This window comes from Dipodomys merriami, unplaced genomic scaffold (genome assembly GCF_024711535.1).
Source record: "Dipodomys merriami isolate MVZ:Mamm:240054 unplaced genomic scaffold, mDipMer1.0.p SCAF_1576, whole genome shotgun sequence".
NCBI lineage: Eukaryota > Metazoa > Chordata > Mammalia > Rodentia > Heteromyidae > Dipodomys > Dipodomys merriami.
This window is the reverse complement of record NW_027202911.1, coordinates 1-12,960: the sequence shown is the minus strand read 5'-3', so window position 1 is coordinate 12,960 and position 12,960 is coordinate 1. Positions and strand designations below refer to the sequence as shown.

The following is a 12,960-nucleotide window of genomic DNA, read 5'->3' as shown; positions in this document are numbered from 1 at the left end:
GAAAGAAGGATGGCCAATAGACACATGAAGAAATGCTCAACATCCCTAGCCATAAAAGAAATGCACATCAAACAACATTGAGATACCACCTCACTCCAGTTAGAATGGCAAAAATCAAGAACTCTAACAACAACAGATGCTAGAAGGGATGTGGACAGAAGGGATCCTTACTTCATTGTTGGTGGGAATGTAAACTTGTTCAACCACTTTGGAAAGCAGTATGGAGGTTCCTCAAAAGACTTCACATAGAGCTCCCCTATGATCCAGCAATCCCACTTTTGGGCATTTACCCAAATGTTTACAAACAAGACCACACTAAAGCTACCAGCACAACTATGTTTATTGCAGCATTATTTACCATAGCTCATATATGGAACCAACCCAGATGTCTCTCAGTAGATGAAAAGATCAAGAAAATGTAGTATATATAAACAATGGAATTCTATGCCTCCATCAGAAAGAATGACATTGCCCCATTTGTTAGGAAATGGAAAAACTTGGGAAAATTATATTAAGTGAAGCAAGCCAGGCACAAAGAAACATAGGTCCCATGGTTTCCCTTATTTGCAATATCTAGTATATATATGAGTCAAGCGGAAAAGGTCAGATAATGTGATGTTAGGAAAATGAACCCTTAGATATGTATTTTAATGTTTTTTTTTCTTTCATGCATTTGTTTCTAATGCATTTGTAAGATTATTTCTTTGTTGCTTTGTATGTCCCTCCCCCACAGGATAACCCCTGCTTTCACTATATTTGATGTCAGTATAACTTGTGGAGGAGATGGAGAAAAACAAGTCGTTTAAGGATACAGGTGGACCTGTTGCAATAATGAGAAGTACAAGTTGTCATGTCGAAAATGAGCTTTACAACGTTGGTGTTGGGGTGGGAGGTGGGAGGATTGGGTGGGGGGGTGGGGAGGAGGCTGGGAAGGGATGTGAAGTGTAAACAAAGGAGGAGGCTGCAATGCTTGATAAGAAATGGACGCATTATCCTGCGCATGTAATTGTAACCCCTCTGTGCAGTATGTTCACAAAAATAAAATAAAAAAAAATAAAATAAAATACCATGGCAAGGGCACTGAAAACCAGTGAAATAGAAATCTCCCTTGTATTTTACTGCAAGTCTTCAGAAATACAAGAGAAGCCTCATTGGTCTAAAGACTGTAATAAGAGTATTGTTTCATTAGGAGAGAATGGTGTTTTCAGCCACTGTCTTCTTCTAATACATGGAACAGATTTTAGTAAATATTGCGCAATTGATTCTGTACAACTTAAAATTTTGAGGCATGGAGTAAAACCAGATCTTTGGAATCAAGAATCAAAAATAGAGCAGTATAACTTGGCAGAGTTAAAGAGGGAACAAGAAACAAAGGAAGTAAACAAGAACGAATAAGGGAAGGGCTAAGAAAATATTATAAGTAAAAGAATCAACACATTAAAAAACTGAAGCCTATCAAAATACATCGAAGTATCCTATTGACTTGGTCAACCCTTCTACATTTAGTTCTATCCTAGTTATTATGGCTGCTCAGTCTCTGAAAGCTCAGATCTACAATGTTTAGAATTAAGAAGTAAATTGATACAATATAAAAAAATAGGAAAGTAGCACATTTTTTTTTCATTTGCAACTTATTCACATCCTTCAATTTTAAAATACATAATGGGAAAATACAGTTAAATAATTACCTGGTAAAGCCAATAAAATTTGACTCAGTTTGGGGGGAAAGATTAAGGTGGTTATGGATTTAGAATTTCTTACAATGACATTATGTACAAGACATTATGTCGAAAAATGAATTTTAGAACTTTGGCGGGGGTGCGAGAGCACGGGATGGGAGGGCAGGGATGGTAAGGAGGAGGCAACAATGCTTAATAAGAATTGTACTCATGGGCTGAGAAGGTGGCTTAGTGGTAAAGAGCTTGCCTTGCATGCATGAGGCCCTGGGTTTGATTACTCAGCACCACATAAACAAAAAGAATAAAGCCGGAAGTGGTGCTGTGGCTCAAGTGGTAGAGCACTAGCCGTGAGCTGAAGAGCTGAGGGACAGTGCCAGGCCCAGAGTTCAGGCCCCATGACCGGACCCCCCACCCAAAAAAAAGAATTGTACTCATTACCTTGCTCATGTAATTGTAACCCCTCTGTATGGTATTTTCACAATAATAAAAACTTATTATTAGTAAGTTTTAGCAATGTTTATCTTACATCTCTAATTTTGATGATCATCAAAAGAAGTCTGACTCTTAAAAGAACATATGTTTTTATACAAATAGAATATTTATCTGAAAAGTAAAGCTTTCCTTTAAATGCTAATTTCTTCAATTGGCTACTTCATGATGAGATTTGAAGTTTATTGTCTTTCTTCTAGAGTTGATTTTTTTGTTATCAGCAGTTATAAGAATAAGTCAAATGCATGATTTCAAAAGAACATCTGGATAGTAGAACATTTGCCTAGCACAAGTGAGAGGTCCTGAGTTTGATCCTCAGTAGCCCAAGAGAAGGTGGAGGAGGAAGAGGTAGGCAGAAAGGGTGTGATGGGTGTGCAGAAGGATAAAAAGGAAGAGAAAGCAGAAGTAAAGCATCATATTATTCACTGTGAAACTGGTAGAAAAGCATGACCTTATTCTGTTATTTCTGCTGACACTATAAGCAGGAGGATTCATAGATTTCTCATAAGGAACAAAAGTGCTGAGCCATACCCAGGATTGGAAAAAGCAATTGTTCCTGTTTCCATCATGTTAAATGTTTGTATGTTGGTTACCCTGAGGATAATTTCTTTCAAAATTATCTCTATTTTTCCTGCAATTAACTTCATGTCTACGTATCTATAGGTTTAACTTACCTAGGTTTTAGTTTGATGTGTTTTCTCTCTTGAGTTGAAGAGGTAACTGTGAAGAGTATGGGGCTCTGAAATGGAATTAACTTTGTCCAGAATGTTATCTTGTGCTGTCAAAATAGTTACAATAAATATTTAAAGATCTGTGATGTATCATGCATCATATAGCAAGCAGCTAATGTATTAATGACATACTTCTGGTGTACATTAATGACTGAAATTTCTGATGTACTTATTAGTAAAGTTTTTTAATCTCTCTTGTGTACTTATTTGTAAAGTTTTTTTTACTGTCTTCAAGTATAGCTACATATGCATTTGTCTGACCATATATCATTGCAAGTATGGCTAATTTCTTAGGGTTCCTCATTACATGGTCATTTTATGGTATCTCCAAATTTTTTGGTTGTCAGAGCCAAGGGTGTTTTATTTCCCGTCTAACTGCCATGAATTCCCACAATGATGAAAACTCATTGGGTGGTTAGTTGAGATCCTCAGTAATCCGTGGCTTATATTTACATTTTTCTCTTAAGAAGAATTTTTTATTAATATCAGAACTTAATATTAATATTACAATATAATATAATCATATCATAATAACATTATTAGTATTGAGGCTTTTCTTGGCCATTCCTTGAGGATTTTCCTTGGAAATCTATTGTCTTTTTCTAGGTATAATTGTGTATCCTACCCCCAAGGATTTTGAGATCCGAGGTTTCAGAGATCCAAATTTCAAGCAAATAATTCAGAACTCTGTTTATATTGCCTACTTTTATATTATTTTACAGCACTATGCCTTCAAAATACTTTATAAATTTGCCCATTCTTCTGTCCTCAAGAATTTGGACAGGCTTTTAAACAATATCTTAGAAATCTATTCTCTTGGTGCTTTATGTACTACTACACTTACCTTATTAGGATCTGTTAAACATAATCTTCTGGTACTATTGCTCTTATCTTTTTTCTATTCTTCTCTGTGGGGTATCATGTATCCCCTGAGGTGAGCCCAATTTTAGGCCATATATGGTTCCCTCATCTGTCTCATCTTTCTTCCCAGACATAAGTATTAAGAAATAACTTAGCTAGTTTTCTTGCTCACCTGAATGATTTCTCAGTACAATGTAATTCAATAGTACATCTTACAGATGAATAATCAGAGATGTGTGATCTTAGATTTCCTTTTCTTCTTTCTGTTAAGTCAAATATATGCCTTCCCAGTTCTCCAAACCTCAAAACAATCTGTATTAAAAAATAAGGTATCAAAGGTATATGATAATTGGTTATTATTTTTCATGAAGTTTTTTTTAATGACTGGTAGACAGGACAGACAGAAATGGCTGCCTTGCTTTTGAAGTTTTTTTTTTTTTTAATGACTGGTAGACAGGACAGACAGAAATGGCTGCCTTGCTTTCCCTTCATCTGGTTCACCTAATTCCATTTTGGACATTTTGAGATGTGTTATCACCTCAACCTACAGCTACATTCAGAAATCACTAATCATGGAAGTTATTTTGCTACTCTTATTCTGAATGATTATTCAATTATTTTACTGAATATCAATATAAGTTATGATATGCCACTTTCAAAATAAAGAACATAAAACAATTATCACTCATACAATGCTATTCATTCATTAATCATTTAACAAATATATTTTGAACAGTTTTGTGGGTTGGGGGACATGGGTATATCTGCTGTACTGGAGCTTGAATTCCAGGCCTGGGTGCTGTCCCTGAGCTATTTTGCTTAAAGCTAAAGCTCTACTACTTGAGCCACTTCTGACTTTTACATAAGTTAATTAGATATAAGGGTCTCACAGGCTTTCCTGCTCAGTCTGGCTTTAAATTGTAATTCTCGGATCTCAGACTCCAGAGTGGCTAGGATTGCAAGAATGAACTATTGGGCCGAGCTGAGAGCTAGAGATATAGTGTTGAGCAAAAACATTATATCTAGTCTTATAAACTGTAAGTCTTCTACAGAAAAGGGTCATTAGACAATTACCACACAAAACAAGTAAAGAATAGCATTAATTCCACAAGGTGCAAAGCAATTGTACTCACCTATTCAAGTCTACAATTGAAGGGCAAGCTGATACAAAAAGTTTTCCCAACAGACAAGGAAAGTTTACAGGAACCCAGGAAGCCTGTGAATAACAACTTCCTTTAGATAGGTAGAGTTGAATATCAGCACTTTCCTGTTTCCTCTAAAGATGCTTTTGGTCTAAACCCTTTATCTCTGAGGAGTTAGGTGAGTCACAAAGGAATGGATTGGTCACAGAGAGCCTTGTTTCCTAGTAGTGATCAAGAACCCTGAGTATCCTATGTTATAACCTCAGGTGAGGGATGTCTTTTTTATACTGTCCTGGAGCAGCTGGAGGTCTATAGACATAATGAGATAAGACAATATTCAGTAAGCTAGAAGACATTTATCTGCACTTGCTGTTAGCAAGGAAGCTTCTCCCCATAGTTTTCAAAGGTCTAGCCTCTCTAGAGTAGGTTCAGTTTTGGACAAGTGGGTGGAAGAGCCATGAAACCGGAGAATCAGCAGGAATTTTGCCAAAAAGAAATTGCCCATTCACTTTAGGGTGAAAAATGTATTTTAGTAAGACTTAGAAGAGTGTGGCTTCTCATCAGTGGCACAAGCTCAGCAGCATCATGGGACAAGCCACTGATACATGCTGCACTGCAGGAACTCCAAAACATGACAAGAAATGTTACAAATGCTATCATACATCATATCTTTTTTGTAATGTGTACAGAAAAGCTATATGCATATATAGAACCAGTAAGTAGTCTCTCTTGGGGCCAAGTATCAGAATGGGGTTTGCCACATTGACCCCAAGATGGGATGCATCATAATTGCATGGGGTATGGCATGGTAGGGTATATCTGTAATCTAGGCTATTAAAAAATTAGAGGCAGAAAGAATTACTTGAGCCCAAGAACATAAGCCTAGCCAAATATAACATAAGCCAGACAAACAGCAAACAAAAAAGCATTAGTAGCTCCCCAACTGGCAGGGTAAAGAGGCTTCATGGAGGCAGTACAGGTACCAGTCCTTGTCTTTAATTGTTCCAGTCCAGGGACCACACATGAGAGTAATGAAGCCTTTCGATCTGTGAAGATTTGGCCTGAATTATCACAGCATGTAGCACCTAAAATGCATGACCAGTAATAAAACTGCACCATTATATACATCTAATCCAGATAAGCTTTCAGAGAGCAAAAATATTTTTAAAAATACAGAAAAGAAATTCAAATAAACACATGCTCCAATTTTGTATTCTTATTTATTATCCCAGTAGCAAGTTCATAAATAGATGAGGGAGCCATCTGGGGTAGAAATGATAAAGGAATGAAATAGAAGGAAAAAGTTGTTTTTTCTGACTACATTGCCTTATATTTTGTAACGAAAGATCTTCTCAGTCTATGTACTCTCTCAGAAGTTCGTATACAGAACCTTCTATAGAGGAGAAAGAAGATCAACTGACTTGTCTGGATGGGATCCTTACAGATCCCATTTTTCCTAAGCTGGTGGGTCTTAGGATTCTTGCACTGCATATGGAAAAGTCAGACCCATAAAAATACATACTTATATCTATTTTTTTCCAAAAACTTCCATGTATTTATTACTCAGTTCATTCTTAGGGCAAAGTAAAAGAAAAAGGGAAATCAGACTTTTAATTTAAACTACAAATCTTTCTGGGTAGTATTAAATATTTCAGTCTGAATTATGTAGAGCATAAATATTTATGAATTATCTTGATTCTTCTCCAATGTAGGAGTTGTGCATAACTTTGTTATGAGCTTTGTATTTTTTTTCTAAAACCATTGGAAAATGGGCCATGTTTGCTTTTGTTTCTTGAATGACTACACTCACTTCATCCTGACAGTCTTTGTAAAAAGACCTGGTAAACAGCCCTTCTAAATATATACATCATGTTGAAGGCATAGAAAAACATATCTATTGAAAGTTAAAAATCCATTGTTGTTCTATGTTAAGCAAATCAAACAAATTTGTCACACAATACCCAGTCTTTATAAATTGGTTCTAAATTGATACACTAAAAAAAATCTAGTGATTTTTCATTGTTTATATGGTGAATTTGTCTAAGTTGTCAAAACCTTTGATTTCTTTTAATTTTATGTCCAAGACTGGAACTCTAAATCAGTATATTCTGCTTTCGCTCATTGGCTCTACCAACTAATCCAAGCTTCCAACCTCAATTTAATCCCCTTTAAAATAAGAATAACTGATTTAGGAGTTACTCTTTTGCTTACTTCTGTTTTTTTCTATAATGTTAAATAATTTTTGATGCAGTTAAATCATATTTCCATTGTTAAAAATGTTTTAGGATGTTGTTCCATTACATAATCCTTGTACTTGGTTTTCTAGAATGTTTCTTAAATAACTCTAGTCATTTTAGTTGGACAGAAAGCTCTACAAACTGACATTTTAACATATATCAAGTATGACTCTATAATCCACAAATCAAACTAAAAGATTGAAAGCCAATAAGAGTCAAATTGTAGGTTACTGTCTAAGAACTTGGAAAAATCACCAGGATTGTTATGATGTTGAAAAGATTACGTTACTGCATTGTTGGTGGGATTGTAAACTTGTTCAACCACTTTGGCAAGTAGTATGGAGGTTCCTCAAAAGACTCCACATAGAGCTCCCCTATGACCCAGCAATCTCACTTTTGGGCATTTAACCAAATGTTTACAAACAAGACCACACTAAAGCTACCAGCACAACTATGTTTATTGCAGCATTATTTACTATAGCTAAGATATGGAACCAACCCAGATGCCCCACAGTAGATGAATGGATCAAGAAAATGTGGTATATATACACAATGGAATTCTATGCCTCCAGCAGAAAGAACAACATTGCCCCATTTGTTAGGAAATGGAAAAACTTGGAAAAAAATTATATTATGTGAAGTAAGCCAGGCCCAAAGAAACATAGGTCCCATGGTATCCCTTATTTGCAATACCTAGTATATGTCTGAGTCACGCAGAAAAGGTCAATTAAGGTGATGTTAGGGAAATGAACCCTAAGATATGTATTCAAATGTTTTTTTTTCTTTCATGCGATTGTTTCTAACACATTTATAAGATTATTTCTTTGTTGCTTTGTATGTCCCTCCCCCATAGTATAACCCCTGCTTTCACTGTATTTGATGTCGGTATAATTTGTGGAGGGAAAGGATAAAAACAAATCATTTAAATAGGGATACAGGTGGACCCATTGCAACAGTGAGATGTACAAGTAATTATGTCGAAAAGGAACTTTACAACTTTGGTGCAGGGGGGTAGCAGGGAGCATTGGGTGGGGGATGGGGGGAGGATGGGAAGGGATGGGAAGGGGAAACAAAGGAGGAGGCTACAATACTTGATAAGAAATGTACTCATTGTCTTGCCCATGTAATTGTAACCCCTCTGTACAGTATTTTCACAGTAAAAAGAAAAGATTAGATGATAAAAATGTATTTCAAGTTGTTTAGCATGATTTGTCTAGGCACCAGAGTTCTGTGAGGGGGAAAAAATGAAATCTATGTTGAAGTTCACATAGATATATAAAAAGTGCTTCCAGTTTATTAGGCATAAAGCCAATAGGCCCCAAAATAAAGTTTAATTATAAAGCCAAGCTGGATATGAAAAAAAATGAGGTAAAGTAGCAAATTCTTGAAGGAAATTAATATATAACTGAAATGGCTTCTGGAGCTTTTAAAAAATTATAACTGGCAGATTAACTAGAAATCAATCATCTTATAAATATGTTAGAAACAATAGCAAGAAAGAAAAACAATTTAAGTCCTTATCTTGAGGTAAATGCTTGATAAGAAATGTACTCATTACCATGCTCATGTAATTGTAACCCCTCTGGTATGGTATTTTCACAGTAAAAACAAAACTTATTAATAAAAAATCAATCAATTGCCTTTAAATCAAACATTGGTTATTCTTCATCAGAAGTTCTTAAAACATGACTGGTGCATATTGTAGAAGGCATGAAATTTTTGTTTTGCTGTTTTCTGGCCCTTCTATACCATTAGGGATACTGTATTATTCTTTGTGTAATCACCTCAAATCCAGAATACTTTATAATTATTCAACTTGGAAGTTCCTTTGCTATACTCATATCCTGACACACTCTTTAACTATTCTATACTGAGTATTGATATAGTGAAAAATATTCCAGTGTTAAAATAATAAAACAAATAAGCTACCACTAAATGAGAGCTATTCATTCACAATTCAATTAACAAATTATTTTAGGCAGTTTTATATACATAGCCTCTGCTAAGGGCTAAAGAAACAATGATGACCAAGACAAAGGTTATTTCTAGTCTTGTGAGCTGTAAAGTTTTGTATGGAAAAGAGACACTATGCTGGTAGCTCATGCCTATGGTCCTAGCTACTCAAAGCCTCATGTGGTAGAGAACTAGACATCACACACACACACACACACACACACACACACACACACACACACACACACACACACACACGTACACAAACAACCTCAGGGACACTTTTCCAATCCTTAGTTCAAGCCCCAATAATGGTACTAAAGAAAGAAAAAAATAAGAGGCACAAAAAAATATCACACAACCCACATGACTGACATTGTTACACAGCAAGGAAGGAAAAGAATGTACTCACCTATTCAGATCCACAGTCTAAGAACAAGTTGGTGAAAAAGTGTTCCCAGAAGACCAAACAGGAGACCCAAGAAACTTCCCAATAGCAACCTCTTATGGGTAGGCACAGTTAAGTATCACATCTTCCTTCTTGCTCTGAAGAATGCTATGACCAATTACAGAAAACCTAATGGGTTAGGTGATTCACAAAGGAATAGAATGTTCACAGATACCTTCTATAGTTTTCCAGTAGTGTTATCAAGTACCTTGAATAGGTCTGGGAAGTTGACTCAGTGGTAGAGTGTTTGCCTTACATGCATGAGTCCCTGGTTTCATCTCATCAGCAACACATAAGCAGAAAAAAGCTGGAAGTGGTGCTGTGGCTCAAGCCACTCAAGCTGAAGAGCTGAAGGACAACACCCAGGCCCAGAGTTCAGGCCCCACAACCAACAACAAATAAAAAAGAAACGTCAGTAGTCCAATGTAATACCTTCAGATCAGAAATATCTTTTTCAGTTATCCCCAACACTGAACAACTCTACAGCCAGGGAATGTGTGGAGGCTGAGCAGGCAGTATTTGAAGGAGGAAGGACCATGCCGCCTGCATCTTTTACAGCAATTATATTCAAAACATAATAAAACTTCAGTAACAAAAAAAGAAATACCTTTTCTCATGATACTTGCATAGCTGGAGGACAGCTACACAAAATCCAACACAAAACATAAGTAAGAAATCCTTTCCTTGTTGTGCTTCACTATCCAGGCTTCTCTAAGGTGAACTCAGTTTTGCCTATTCCCCAGTCGATAGAGAAGCCATGAGGCAGGAGCAAGGGCACGACTTTTGCCAGAAAAAGGACTGCCAGTTTCCTTTAAGGAGAGAGGACAAAATAGGTCAGAGGAAAAGTGTGTTAAGAAATAATGTGAAGTCCCATGGTTTCCCTTATTTGCAATATGTAATATATGTATGAGTCAAGCAGAAAAGATCAGATAAAGTGATGTTAGGAAAATGAACCCTTAGGTATGTATTTTAATGTTTTTTTTCTTTCATGCATGTGTTTCTAACGCATTTATAATATTATTTCTTTGTTGCTTTGTATGTCCCTCCCCCACAGTATAACCCCTGCTTTCACTATATTTGATGTCAGTATAACTTGTGAAGGAGATGGGGAAAAACAAGTCGTTTAAGGATACAGGTGGACCTGTTGCAACAATGAGAAGTACAAGTTGTCATGTCGAAAATGAGCTTTACAATGTCGGTGCAGGGGCGGGGGGAGGGGAGGGGAAGAATTGGGAATGGGGGGAGGGGGAGGCTGGGAAGGGATGTGAAGGGTAAACAAAGGAGGAGGCTGCAATGCTTGGTAAGAAATGTGCGCATTATCCTGCCCATGTAATTGTAACCCCTCTGTATAGTATGTTCACAAATAAAATTAAATTAAATTAAAAAAAAAAAAGAAATAAGGTGAAGACTGGTTTCTCATCAGTGGAATGTGCTTACAGCCATGAAGAACAATCCTGTATAAATGCTGTACTATGGAGGAACCAATAGACAGCTGTCTATTTGCCTGTGTGCAAATGGGGATTGGCTACAATGAACATAAGATCATATTATAGAATGATTAAAAAGAATTCTTTTATTAATTTTTTTTTGTCAGTCGTGGGGCTTGAACTCTGGGCCTGGGCGCTGTCCCTCAGCTCTTCAGCTCAAGGCGAGCACTCTACCACTTGAGCTACAGAGCCACTTCTGGTTTTCTGGTGGTTTATTGGAGATAGGAGTCTCACGGTCCCTCTTGCCCGGGCTGGCTTTGAACCGTGATCCTCAGATCTCAGCCTCCTGAGTAGCTAGGATTACAGGTGTGAGCCACCAGCACCCGGCTATTAATAAGTTTTTTTTTTTTTTGTGAAAATACTGTACAGAGGGGTTACAATTACATGAGCAAGGTAAAGGTAATGAGTACGTTTCTTATCAAGCATTGTTGCCGCCTCCTTTGTTTCCCCTTACCATCCTTGCCCTCCTACTCCCTTGCCTCACCCCACTCTACACCCCCTTCCACTAATGCCCCACACAAACATGCCAAAGGGAACCAGGCACCAGTAGCTCAAACTTGTAATCTTAGCTACTTAGGAGACTGAAATCTAAGGATCAAGATTCTAAACCAGCCCTGTCTGTAAGAACCTGATCTCCAATTAACCACCAAATGGCTGGATGTAGAGCTGTGATTCAAGTGGTAGAGCACTAGTCCTGACCAAAATAGTTGAGGGACAGTGCCCAAGGTCTGAGATTAATCTCTAAGACCAACATACCCACACAGACACACACACACACACACACACACACACACACACACACACACACACAACACATAAACACACACACACACACACCAAAAAACTGGATTGAGCCTAACATGGTAGGGGTGTTCCTATAGTCCCAGGTGCACAAAAAGCTGAGAAACTAGAAATAATTGAGACCTTGTACTAAAATGAACAGCAAACAAAGGCATTAGTTGTTCCCCACCTCAGCTGGAGGGCCCCTATGGTAATAGTTTAGATAAAAGAATGATCTCTGTCTAGTTCAGCACAGATACTACACTGTGAGTAAATAAGTCTTTAGATGATTACACATAGGGCTTTCAGTCATCACAGTGTGTATCAGCCAGCATTAGTGACCCAGAACCTCAAACGCTCCATTATGTACATCTATGCTGACAAAGCTTTCAGATGATGTAGCCCAGAAAATATCTGATAGCCATTGTCTAGAAACTCACTAAAGTATTAAATAATACCTGTCTTGAATTTCTGATTCATAAAATTATGAGCAAATAGTTTTTTTTTTTTTTTTGTCGGTCGTGGGGCTTGAACTCTGGGCCTGGACGCTGTCCCTCAGCTCTACAGCTCAAGGCGAGCGCTCTACCACTTGAGCTACAGTGCCACTTCCGGTTTTCTGGTGGTTTATTGGAGATAGGAGTCTCACAGTCTCTCCTGCCCGGGCTGGCTTTGAACCGCGATCCTCAGATCTCAGCCTCCTGAGTAGCTAGGATTACAGGCGTGAGCCACCGGCGCCCGGCGCAAATAGTTGTTTTAAACTGCTAGGATTTGGGTAATTTGTTACATGGCAGAAGCCAGGTGAAGGGAAGTGATAGGGTAGAGAGGAAGGTTAGCCAAGAGTTAAGTCCCAAAAGATAGTTAAGTCTTCATGTTAGCTGAGAAATGTGGTTCATTATACTACTTCACTACTTCTGTTAATACCTTAATTTTGGCTTTGTAAAACACACTGACATAACCATATTATATACAGCATATTACAATATAGTACAAAATTATAATCACCCCATTTTGTTTATAATCAAAACTATTATCAGCCTATATTAGAATGTTGCAAATTCTACCAACATTTCACAGATTTTTTCAAGTAAAAGATTTTAAAAAGGGAGATTGTCCCCCAACAAAAAATCTTCAAAGAAACAACTGTCCAATAAAT

The 12,960-nt window shown here is 37.2% G+C and overlaps 1 long non-coding RNA gene across 5 annotated transcripts in view; it reads right to left on the bottom strand.

The window, feature by feature from the left end:
- LOC138827549 (uncharacterized) overlaps positions 1–10,371 on the bottom strand; it is a 36,303-nt gene extending 25,932 nt beyond the window's left edge. Inside the window, exons 1-6 of one of the 5 annotated variants that reach the window (XR_011372124.1) lie at positions 10,148–10,371; positions 9,749–9,888; positions 9,505–9,648; positions 4,894–5,987; positions 3,933–4,072; positions 2,843–2,946 (exon numbers count right to left, since the gene is read on the bottom strand). This is a non-coding gene — a long non-coding RNA (uncharacterized lncRNA). The remainder of the gene's footprint in view (positions 1–2,842; positions 2,947–3,932; positions 4,073–4,893; positions 5,988–9,504; positions 9,649–9,748; positions 9,889–10,147) is intronic. The other 4 variants (XR_011372127.1, XR_011372126.1, XR_011372123.1 and 1 more) reach the window with 4 other exon arrangements.
- Between the last annotated feature and the right edge of the window lie 2,589 nt (positions 10,372–12,960).